The sequence below is a fragment of the Phoxinus phoxinus genome (genome assembly GCF_949152265.1).
Source record: "Phoxinus phoxinus genome assembly, chromosome: 23".
In the NCBI taxonomy this organism is placed as follows: Eukaryota; Metazoa; Chordata; class Actinopteri; order Cypriniformes; family Leuciscidae; genus Phoxinus; species Phoxinus phoxinus.
The window spans coordinates 11,451,585-11,463,625 of NC_136898.1; the positions used below are offsets into that span (position 1 = coordinate 11,451,585).

Here is a 12,041-nt window from a genome sequence, read left to right on the forward strand (position 1 = left end):
CTCACGTGCACGTGTGCGCGCGTACACACACACACGCACGCACGCACGCACGCACACTCACACACTCAATTGTTCTACAGAGGGAGGAAAAATAGATAGTCCTAAGACTAATTAAAATAAAATCTTCAAAAGTGCTTTTTCAAAATAAAACAAAATATCCTTCTGCTGAGGGACAAAGGCTATCACACAGTGTAGCTGCAAACCAAAAATAAATAATACAATTAAATGAATGACTTCATGAGTGGAGCACTTCATTCCTGTAGCTCACACAGTAGATGGAGCTAACATTCACAGAGAATGCATGCAACTGATGCAAGTCCCTTTAGATAAAGGCGAAAATCCACAAATGTAATGTAAAAACAATTAGTTACGAGTAGAGAGGCAGAAAGGAGCCATAATCACCACTTCTGCAATCAAAAAAGCTCAAATATCAGCATGACAGAGAATACATCACACTAGAGATCACCGGGTATAATCATGTTTCAGGAATCAGGCTGCACCTGCCCACCCGCAAAGAACATGAGAGCTTTAATTCTCTCTGATGACATGACTCCGCACACTGCACAGAGTAATTATCCTACACCTTACTGACTAGCATTAAGCACAGAGGTGGGCTGTGCTTTGAGTTACAGTGCTTCTCATTATCCTAATCCTCAGAATGTTGCAACATAGAAGTGTTTTAGAATCTTCTGTCGGTTTAGAACATCATCCCTTAGTTCCAAAACCAGTGATACACCTCACAGCCTTTTAAGACAGCATTCTTACTGATAGGCTGATAACAGTTTTTAGCTACATTTCTCTCCATTTTTGGATGTACACGACCCTTCAAAAAACTGGGGTCGGCACATGTGCGCGCGATGAGAAACGCACTTACTGTACATCTTTCTTTTTCTTTTTTTTTTGGAAACTTTAAAGTGCAAATACAATCACCAATTAAATACAGGTCCGGTTACCATGATATATTTTGATGATTCCTCGATGAATAGAAGTTCAAAGGAACAACATTTAATTGAAATAGAAAACTTTTGTAACACTAGAAAAATGTATCTCTCGCTCTCTCAAGAAAAAAAAAAATACAAATCATACTAACCCTAAACTTTTGACCAGTAGTGTATTTTTCACAAAGATTGGTGCAATGCATTCAGAGATCTCTGCAAATGATTTGAATCTGACCAAAATAACATTACGATTATAACGCACACATGATGATGCCTTAAAATGCTGCACAACGTGCATATCTGATGATTTTCTGAGAGGTCAAAGGTGATAGGCATTCTAGGGTCACACAATATCCAACTCTGGGCACATTAAATCAGGGTTTCTGAGCTACAGACTGCCAAGCAGACCGTCAGCTGGCAGTCTAATAGCTGACATATGCGAGACGGTTCATCTGAGGGAAGAAGTCACAAGAGATCAGAATAACAGAATGAAAGTTGTGCTAAGAATAAACACATTCTTGCTCACTATGAATCCAATGCATGAATTCAGACATGAAACCCTTCATTTTGATGTTCATATAAAAACTATTGATACAAAAAAGTAATTTCACCCAATATCTGTCGTGAAAGTGTATCAAATGATTAGCTTAGCAACATGCTAATGACATTTTTTATTGGAAACAACCGTAAGTTTGCTATGCATAGTACTGCTAACCATCCGTAAAACTTAATGTTCCATTTCAGATATGATGTACCCTAAGGTATCTGCCAATGTACTTCCAAGTTAGCTCACAAGGTTCTGGATAAGTCAACGCTGAGTTTAAGGACACTCACTATTTTCATTGTCATTGTGTTCCAAGCTGCACACAAGCAGCGTGCTGAACTGCTGTGTTATTGTATGCGAAGGCAGAGATAAATGAAGTTAATGTAAAATAATGACAGGTGGGTGAGAAAAGGTCGTCCCCAGGGTTCCCACAAGGCAGCAGGTCGTGTAACCGCCTCACCTTTCTTTAAAAGCTGCTATTGTCTCCCTCTCTCAAATGCTGTACGCATCTCTTGTTGCCCCTGACTTGTTCTTTCTACACTGTCATTACCTGCAATTATCCAGTCCAGACTAATAGCAGCTCTCATACTCCATAACAACGAATGGTAGGGAAATACCTTCAGTATAAAATGCACACTCAGATTCACTCTAGAAACACCAGCCTTGCTATATTTAGGCTGTCTCTGACCTCTCAGAAACAGAAAACTTCATGTTGACACTCCATTTGAAGGATTTTCAAACTTTCAAAATGTACCAGCTTTGTGTTGTACTAGTCAACCAAACCAACTGCTAGTTATGCTAGTACAAAATTTTATTTTTAGAAGGAACATTTTTGTGCAAACTTTCTCCTCAGTATGAAATGTTACATCTTTTCAAAGTCTGAAATGTTTTAAACTGGATTATCTATTTTGAATGGGCGTTCTGAGCTTTATTAATGGACTGTGATTTGGACAGGATTTTCACTCAAGAGGCCTGTTCCCCGACTCCAGACCTCTGAGGACATTCATCATGCCGTTTGAAGATTACAGACTTTGCAAGTAAACCGCCTGGAATTTTTCTTTAAAGAAAACTGAGAAAATATTTGCCAGCCACAGCTAATCTGCTTGTTGTTGCAGACGTAACAAGGGAAATGGAACAAGAAAAAAAAGTGATAAACAAAATGGAAAATAAAGATGCAAATCCTCTCTCCAGAGGCATGTCGGTGAATACAAAAAGGGTTAGTGGGCTGCAGAGATAGTGATGGGATTGAGCAGGTTTCATTAAAACCCAGGAAGAGCAGAAGGCGTATTGAACTGAAGTCACTACAAATCACTACAACATATGGTCTTCTTTTACCTGTAAAGACCAACAAGATATGATTAGTATTTTCTTAAATTCCACAATTCTTCAATGATCACAAACTATATTACTACAAATTATACTAGGGCTGTCTTAATTACATGATTAAACTTAGTACTTTTTCTGTTTTTAAGTCAGAAATCATGTATATAATCGGGTCCCCAGTGCATCTATCAACCCAGAAAACATGTTTTGGTAAGCCTTTCTCTGCAAGCATGTCAAAAAGCTGATCAGATATCACTCCCCTTCTGACATAGGAAGGGGATCTTACTATAATATTACCGCCCTTTAATCTGCACGGTTCCACCCACGACGCCGCCATTTGGTTTTCGCAAGCGACAACAGCGTAACCAGATCTAACGCAATGGCAAAAGTTTGAGCAAAGCATGCAAACTGTTCTGTCGTACAGGCGCACAGAAACTATTTGACCAAAAAAAATGTACACGTAAACATGACAGTACATGCAAGTCGATGAGATGAATCAATGTAACTCCACAACAACTACATGAATGTATCCACTAACGTGACTAACCATTCAGAAACGTCCATGTGCGTCTAAATGTTGCCGCCTCTTCCTGAGTCTCTCCGTAAGGCTGCACTCTGCTACTGGTTAATAGTGGTTATTTCTGAGATTTTGGATGAGTGAGATTATTCACATCGTGTTTAGTTATTGTCGAGTATCTGAAGCTCGTGTAAAGGATCAGCCGTCTTCTGAACAGAGACGGGGAGCAGCAGATCATTTGCATTTAAAGGGACACACAAAAACAGCGTGTTTTTGCTCACTCAAAAAGGGGCAAAATTTCACAGGCACATTCTGGGGACACCAAAGATTGATATTATATCTTGTGATTAAGGGGCATAATATGTCATCTTTAATGCTTAGCTGGTTGTTAAATGGACTGCATCTATATAGCGCTTTCATAGACCCAATGGCCACCTAAGCGCTTTACATTTTGCCTCACATTCACACACAGACGGTTGTTATACTCAAATTTTCTATGCTCATGTGCTTTTGTGTGTTTTTGTTTTGTCTAAATTGGAAATAAACATTACTGTTGCAAATAGATCCTGCCTAAACAACTTTTAATCTGACAGCTGTGTGTAATGCCCATCAGTATTTAACAGACCAAAGATAATTTAATTTGATCTTGAAAGAGAGCATTTCTATGGATTCTGGAACATCCAAGAAATATCAGCCATATTACTGACAGCATAAAATGCCACGTACGTGTGCATGTGTGTGTGTGTGTGTGTGTGTTTGTGTGTGTCAGAACCACTACAGCGACAATGAATGAGTCACAGTTCATTAATAATGCTTTAGTACTATACTCAACATATAACAGTCAGGTCACTGGTCACAGCTCAGTAAATGGACCAATACTATTTGGCTGAGGCTGCTGACTCTAACCTAATGTGTGGAGATCTGTACATCAAAAGCATGAATATATACAGTAGAACTTTTACACTGTAAATACGGTAAAATTAATCAAATCAAGTCTAAAACAAACATACAAAATGGTCAAAGTCAAGCCTGGTTCACTGGACTATTAAAAACGCAGCAGGCTAGCATGCTAACTGCTACGGTCTGTGATGTGAAGTATATTTTTGATGTGTTAAATGTGGTGATAAGCAGTCTCACACCCCACACACACTAGTGCAATATAATACTATAATAAGTATATATCGGCTCTAATCTGACATATGCAGCTTACAATGTGATAGACGGCTGCTAGGTCTACACCAGAGAATAATATATTTATATTATGCAAATCATGCAAATATATTTGTATGATGACAGATGTGTATGTTGGGGGAGGTGTAATGTATTTGTGAACAGGCTGTGGGTTTTCCAACACACTCTTGTGTTCACGTGCCACTGTGCTGAAGGCGGCTTCCTCACTTCCCTCTCTCTCTCGGTCTCTGAGATGAGAGAAGATGGGTATATGAGGTGGCATGGCTAAAGGCTCTGTGCTGGATTGTGTGGAATCTCCTTGCGAATGTGTGCACTGACCCCTTTTCTGCGGCCTAATAAACCCTGAGCTCGTCATCTTCAGCTCATGGGGTTCATTCAGCCTGCAGAAGAAGAAAGGGTTAACAGCAGTTGGCAAGATCCTTCTACTTCTACCTCCTTAGCTACTGAGAACATTTCCAGTGGAGACTACAAGTTCCAAATAAGTCTGTAGTGAGCATTCTGAAGAGATAATTCAATTTAAATTGTAATTCTTTACATTCTTATAAATTATCATCATTTACTAAAGACTCCTGAAGCCTTTGCGAGTTTCTTTGATGGGTAATTTAAAAATATATTTTTCATAACAGAGTATCCATGCTGCTCTTCTCCATACAATGAAAGTAGATTGTGACCATGGCTGTTCAAGCAAGATTTGCAGTGAATAAGAACTAATTTTCAGTAGCTATCAGTTCCTCAAATAAATATGTGGTTAGGCTTCCGAAGACTTGGATAGCGCATAAGTCATATGGCAACACTTTTAATTACTTTTATGGAGCTTGATAACCTCTGTCCCCAAAGTCACGCAGGTTTGAAACGGCATGAGAAAATGAGTTACAGCATACACAAGTACCGGTATGCAACTTAGCATCAACAAACATACCATACACTTAATTAAAACACTCAGTTGAGGTCTGAAAATCGGACTCATCAACAACAAATATTCAACACATTCAAATTATGATTCTGCTCCTTTGAACTTCACAGTTAGGGATTTGGTTGTGAGCCAATACAAACATGTCCACTGATGGGAACAGCTTGTTGGTGGAGGGAAATAAGTATGTCATAAGGAGACTACATCTCATGAGGGTTTGCAGGACTCAGAATGACAGAATGCTGAAGGTACCTCAGATTTAAGCTAAACCCTTACACTAACACTTCAGGTCAAAAATTAAATAATAATGCTCTTATGGTTACTGTAAAGATTTAAACAGCATAATTCTGGGTTAATTAAAGCAGCAAAGAAATGCCACTGCTTACACTACAAAAACTAATTCCCTCCTCCATTTCTCTCTCACTCTCTCATTCAGGCAGAACGTGGATCAGTGGCTTTAAAAAAAACTGTACTTTATGGTTGAAGCTTCCACTGTGCCACAAAAAATTGCTATGAAGCAATATTATTTTATTATTACATGAGTATTGCAATAATATGAGTCATGCTGGTTTATGAGTATGATATCATATTGCTAATATTTACTGTGGTATCATCAATTATAAAAAATTATAATATTGTTTTTGTTGTTAGTATTAATTATTATAATAATAATCATTATTATTATTATTAGTAGTAGTAGTAGTAGTAGTAAGTAATAATTATTCATATTATGTGTTATAAAATACATATAAAAGCTACAATAATAAATAATAATACAAAATATAATAACTTACGGCATATAGATAAAACAGATAAAACACATGTAAAAAGTTTTGGAAGTGACAGCACATTTAAACTTCTCACAGACATAAACTCAAACATAAATATCAACAGTTGAACCCCTTTACAGTAGTAGAGCTGTTTTTGAGTAAATACTAATTTGCATTATATAATTAAATGTGTAAATGGCCGAAGTAAAGCTACTCAGTCCAACGAGAGTTTTTACCTCCTCAAAACACTTCACACCAAATTAAAGTCACTAATCTGCACGTTTCCATGAGTTATATATAAACCCACCCTAGTGACATCATAATGCCAAGCACAAGTGACAGAATTCCTTTTGCAGCTGCAATTCATTTTACTTCCAGAGCTGAATCATCTTATTAGCATGCTGCGCTGCGGACTGCCTCTGCCGTCTGAAACTAATTGGTTCTGAATGAAGGACCGTACAAGAGAGCAAACAAACAAACAAATGTAGCCCGCCAACTAAATACAACATTCACCCCGGGAATAACATCTTGATCCAAATGACATTACATAGGTTTACAGATGTTTTACTGTTTGAAGGCTGAGGGGGGGGAAAACAGCAAACTTAAGTGCTTGTCATTTAAAGTGAGGGTTGTAAATCCCATAAACGACTTAAAACCCGCTAAATCACTCAAAATACATAAGTGATAATGAACAAACACCTGCAGTAAAACACGTTTCAATAAATCAACTGCATTCCAATAATAATCCACATTAGAAGTGAATGCTGAGTGTCACACCACTGACACACTTCCTGTTCTGGCCAAACAGCAGCATTCCCAGAGCTTGTAAAGTGCTAATGCATAATGCATCTTTAAAAATATATATTATCAAATTGCTTCTTTTCTACAGAATGACACATATGACGGAAGCCTACCTTACATCCAAACATCAGCGACAAGGTGTTGTCATGGCATGCGACCTTACAGTGGCAGAGCATTGGATTGAAACAGTCGGGGTTCCTCAGTATAGGAGACATTCCTCTCACAACAGGAGCACTGCACTCATGCTACGAGCATTGACGTAGAGAGAGAGAAAGCACGAGACTCTTCACTCCTGGATAAGCAAGAGTCCGCCTAATGCATGAACACACACTCACACGTGCTCCCTAAACACACACACACACACACACACACACACACACACACGCAACTGGGATGCAGCCATCGTTAAGATCTCACTTCTCTCCCTTTTTCTACTCTGGTCTGAGTTAGACGGTATTTCAAAACCCTGTCTACTTAAAGCTTTCTTCTTACTCTTCTTACTTACTATGCTTTATCTTCTTTTTGCAAAACTTATTTTTATTTTATTTTCTTGATTTTGGAGTGAAATAATACCAGGACCGTGAGATTAAAGCAACACTACAGAATTTGTTTTACCTTAAAATAATGTTTCCAAAACCGTATCAGTGGTTCATCAAGTCGTCACAGGGTGAAAGGCACTTCTGGATTCGCTTTGCAGCCGTATATCTGCTATAACCACACTATGCAAGTTTGCCAGACCGGGTCGCGTTTCTGTAGTTTGAATGAGACATAAGAAAACTACAAATTTGACTTGCTTTACGTCAAGCATTACAATAGTCATTATTTCGTTTTTCTACGTTTCTGATGTCGCAATACATCATACTTTCATGAAATCATGCAACATACTCTACCTTGCCTGTGGACATCGTTCATTCTAAATCCGGTGCTGGATAAACAGCGAGAGTGTGTGCGACAATTATTTACGACAGTGGTAATGGACAATTCCGCTTCCAACCTGTAGGGCGACCGAAGAGGAAAAGTTCTTTAGTGTTGCTTTAACTAGTAATGCAAAGAACAATGTTGTAGCAAATTATCTACATAATTGGCACCACCCGGCTTTATTAGCAAGGCCCAGTGTGATTTGTTAGACTGATTTGAAATTCAGCGAGAACTTGCGTGATGGCAGAGTCAACGGAATAGGTCTGAATGCTGTTCTCTTCAAATATGTAAACTTGCGGGCTTTATTTGAAAACCAGAGAGCTCTAATTGGCAACGGGGTGATGTCAATACTAGATTTCTTAGGGGCTGTTTCCTTGTTTCTATTGCCATTTTGCCTGTTAATTTACATAACAACAGCACTTGGCCTGAAAACACTAACTTTTCAAAACGGGTTTCAAAGTGCAAGTTTTTGAAAACAACACCCTTATCATCTCCATGTAAACTACAAAAACGCGAATCTGTGCAAATGAAAGGATACAGATATTAACAGTAAGAAATAAGGGGGGCATACGGACATTATTTCAAAGTGGTTATAAGAATTACACAAATGAACACAATATAACATTTTGTCATCATGAAAAATTAAAGGTCCTTACAACAGATTCAAGGATGATAAATGTTTTTGAAGGCTTTGTGTTTAAAGGATTTTGCATTTTCTTAAAGAGAGTAAAAAGGGACTTTATATCAGAGAAGAGAATATTCTAAAATTGGGATTACAGTGAATGGAAATTTACCCTAAAGACAAAGTAATACTGTAGTAAAAGAATGTGTATGTGTGCAGGCGCGTAGTCTTTCTTTACAAAGTGACATCGCCGACGCCTATACTTGTCTGGCATGCATAATACTGCGTTATTAGGTGTTTTCACAGATCCGTGTGAACAGGGATCGTTTTGATTATGTTGTCATCTGTACAAAGAAAAAACTTTTCAGCACATTATTGTCATGTAAACATACCCTTAGACATCATCATTAAACATCATTAGAAGGTGATGTTTTCACACCTCCCTAAAAAAAATCTACACAAATTTTTTTATTAACTTGACAGTAGACATTTATGTTACAAAAGATTTAAAATTCAAATAAATGCTGTTAGTTAAACTTTATATTTATCAAAGAATCAAATATTAAGCACCACAAAATAAATGTTTCTTGAGCACCAACTCAACATATTAGAATGATTTCTGAAGGATCATGTGACACTGGAGACTGTAATAATGATGCTAGAAATTCAGTTTCACAGGAATAAATTACATTTTATAATATATTCAAATAGAAAAGTTTTCAATAGCATGAGGCACTTCTATGAAAATATATACAAATCTTTCTGACCATAAACCTTTGAAGGTGGTCAACATACCAGCATTCAAAATCACAACAAATGCAATAGTGTTCTTTTCAATGGACATCTTTGCCAAGTTGAGGATGTATATTAAGATCAACTCAGATCCCGGCAGCAGATGTGCTAGCCGACAAATTACCAAAACAACTCCAAGAGATGAGAGAGGATGTTTACAAGCCCATACAGCAAACTGCCAAACCCAGACAGAGTGCAGGATGGCATTATGCCTGAGTGTGTGTGTGTGCGCTCCAGAAGGAAAGCAGAGGTGTTCTGTCATGGTAGAAATCATGCTGGAGGTGAAGAATTATATAAGTTAAACCCTCAGTGGGTGAATTTACGTGTCACGATTCCCTGCCTGTTTCATGGACTTGTTTTGATATTCCGTTGTCTTGCTGTGCCTCTGTTCTCTTCATGTGGTTTAGTTCATGTTTCCTTGTTTCTATTGCCATCTTGTTAGCTTCCATAGATACCCTTGTTTGTTACCATGTCAACTAATCACTAACACCAGTCCTTCATTAAGCTTCTTGTTACCTTTGTGTATTTAAACCCTCAGGCCTTTTTACACCTGGTACACATTACCGTTTACACCTGGTATTAAAGCGGTCTCTTTTGTCCAGTCTCTTTTGTCCAAAACGCTTTAGACACCGTTTACACCTGTATTTAGTGTCGTACTCTTGTGACCCAATCGACCACAACACATCTTAATACCAGGTGTAAACCGGGCCAAAACCAATTTTAGTTCCAGAGCAAAAACTGTTGAATTAAGTACTTAAAAATATGTTTGTCCCGTTTTATCTCGTCCGTTGGTTATCACTATCAATCATCACAGTTTCTGATTCAACCGCGCATTTAAATACAGTTGTCAATCCAGATACTTTGCAGTATAGCCTGCTTAGCAGCATGAAAAACTAAACGGTTGTGAAGGGGTAATAAACAGAACGCAAGAGAAGAGCCCTCCCTTTATAATCACTAAGGTTGTCAATCTCTCAAGTGCCTTAATTTTGCAACGAATCTCTTCTTTACATTGTGTTTACACTTTGTTGGTTATAATGAAACTGATTCGCGGTTAAGCAGATTCTGACTAACTTACTGACTAGCACCTCTGATAGGCCATTGCGTTCACACACTCAACATATATGATTGTGATTGGCTAAACACTTGTAAAACATGCTGTAAAAACTTTGACTCAGTGAGCACTTGAACAAAAACATGAGATCAACTGTGATTGGCTGATCAACAGTATAATAATGTCCGCCTATTATGTTCACAACTGCTCTGCAAACCACCCTAAACAACCTTGTTGCAACTGTATATTAACAATGTTGAAATTATATTTTAAACAAATAAAAAAGAAGATGTCAAGGTACCTTTGTTATAATAAACAGTATGTTCATAAACAAAAATTTTACAGTAATGGTTGCTTGTAGTGAAACTGTAAACATCTTCTGAAACTGAATAATGCTAATGTGTGAAGAGCAACAGAAGGGGATATTTCCTTCCCCTGTAAATGTGGAGAGCTGAAGGAAGCTTATTATGAGATCTTAGCATATGCATTTGTGCCAGTTAACCTTTGTGCCACTCAAACCCGAAGAAACACTTCTAAAAATACCAGCGTGTAAAACCCACCTCAAATGTGTGATCACAGCTAAGAGGGACGCAGCTCTATGTTTTATTCTGTTCAAACAGAGAGTGGAGCTAATTAACATTAATCCATAGGGTAGCGCGTTATACCGGTCCTGGAAAAAAATGGGTAGGCCTATATATTTTATTTAAAACGGTACGATATCATTATTTTGCTGATTTTGGTACTGGATATGCGGTTGCTCCGAAGTTCACCGCTGATGCGAAACCAGCAAATGTGACAAAATAGAGGAACAAAATGGATATGCGAAATGGTATCAGGTGAATCCCACTCAGCACGACCCAAAACTAATTAATAAAGAGGACAGCAGGAGTGAATCTTGGAATTACGTTGCTATAAAAAAACTGATGAAAAAGGCAAACCAACAAACCTTACCACACCAGTCTGCAAATGTTGCTATAAATCATGTGTTGCCTCGGGAGGAAACGCATCAAACCTTGCCAAGCATCTGTCGCTTGGTTTGAACATCCAAACTTCTACAAGGCATTAAGAGATTGGTGAATGCATCATTCAAACTATCTAATTTAGACTTTAATTTACTTTTAACACTGACCAAAGCATCATTTTGTGTGCATTTGACCATTTAAGCGCAATAAGTTGTGAAAAAGAACTCACTTTGGAATGTGCGAGCTCTTTGAGAGGCGGCTTTATGTGTGTGCGCTTTGGGTATGAGTGCAAAGAAAACCCTCTCTCAAAGAGCACGAGTACTACTGAATGATATAAAATCGCTTGAATGTTTAAACTGACAAGGCTTAAAAAGACGTGGGCAAGTGACATTTCCATCAGCTGTCCCGAAACGCGAGCGAGAGTGTTGTATCGCAGCACGCAGCTCGCTTATAGTGCAGAAGCGATGTCATTTGAAGCCAGAAGCCATTTGCTCATTTTGAGAGATAGAGACACACGAAATATGAAATAACATATCACAAAAAGTTTAAAAATTACTGATTTGATGTGATAATCTGTGTTTATTAATTTACTAATAAATGCGTGTGGTAATTCCCCGCATTATAAATGTGAAACCATCTGGAATGAGTACCATAAATTATTAAAATTATGCGCAATACCCGTGCCCGAAATTCAGAACCTGT

At 38.0% G+C, this 12,041-nt stretch overlaps 1 protein-coding gene across 8 annotated transcripts in view; it reads right to left on the reverse strand.

The window, feature by feature from the left end:
* The window catches only part of dlg2 (discs, large homolog 2), a gene marked incomplete at its 5' end in the record, with an annotated part of 218,398 nt that overhangs the window by 138,498 nt on the left and 67,859 nt on the right, over positions 1-12,041 (reverse strand). The gene's annotated exons all lie outside the window — the stretch shown is intronic.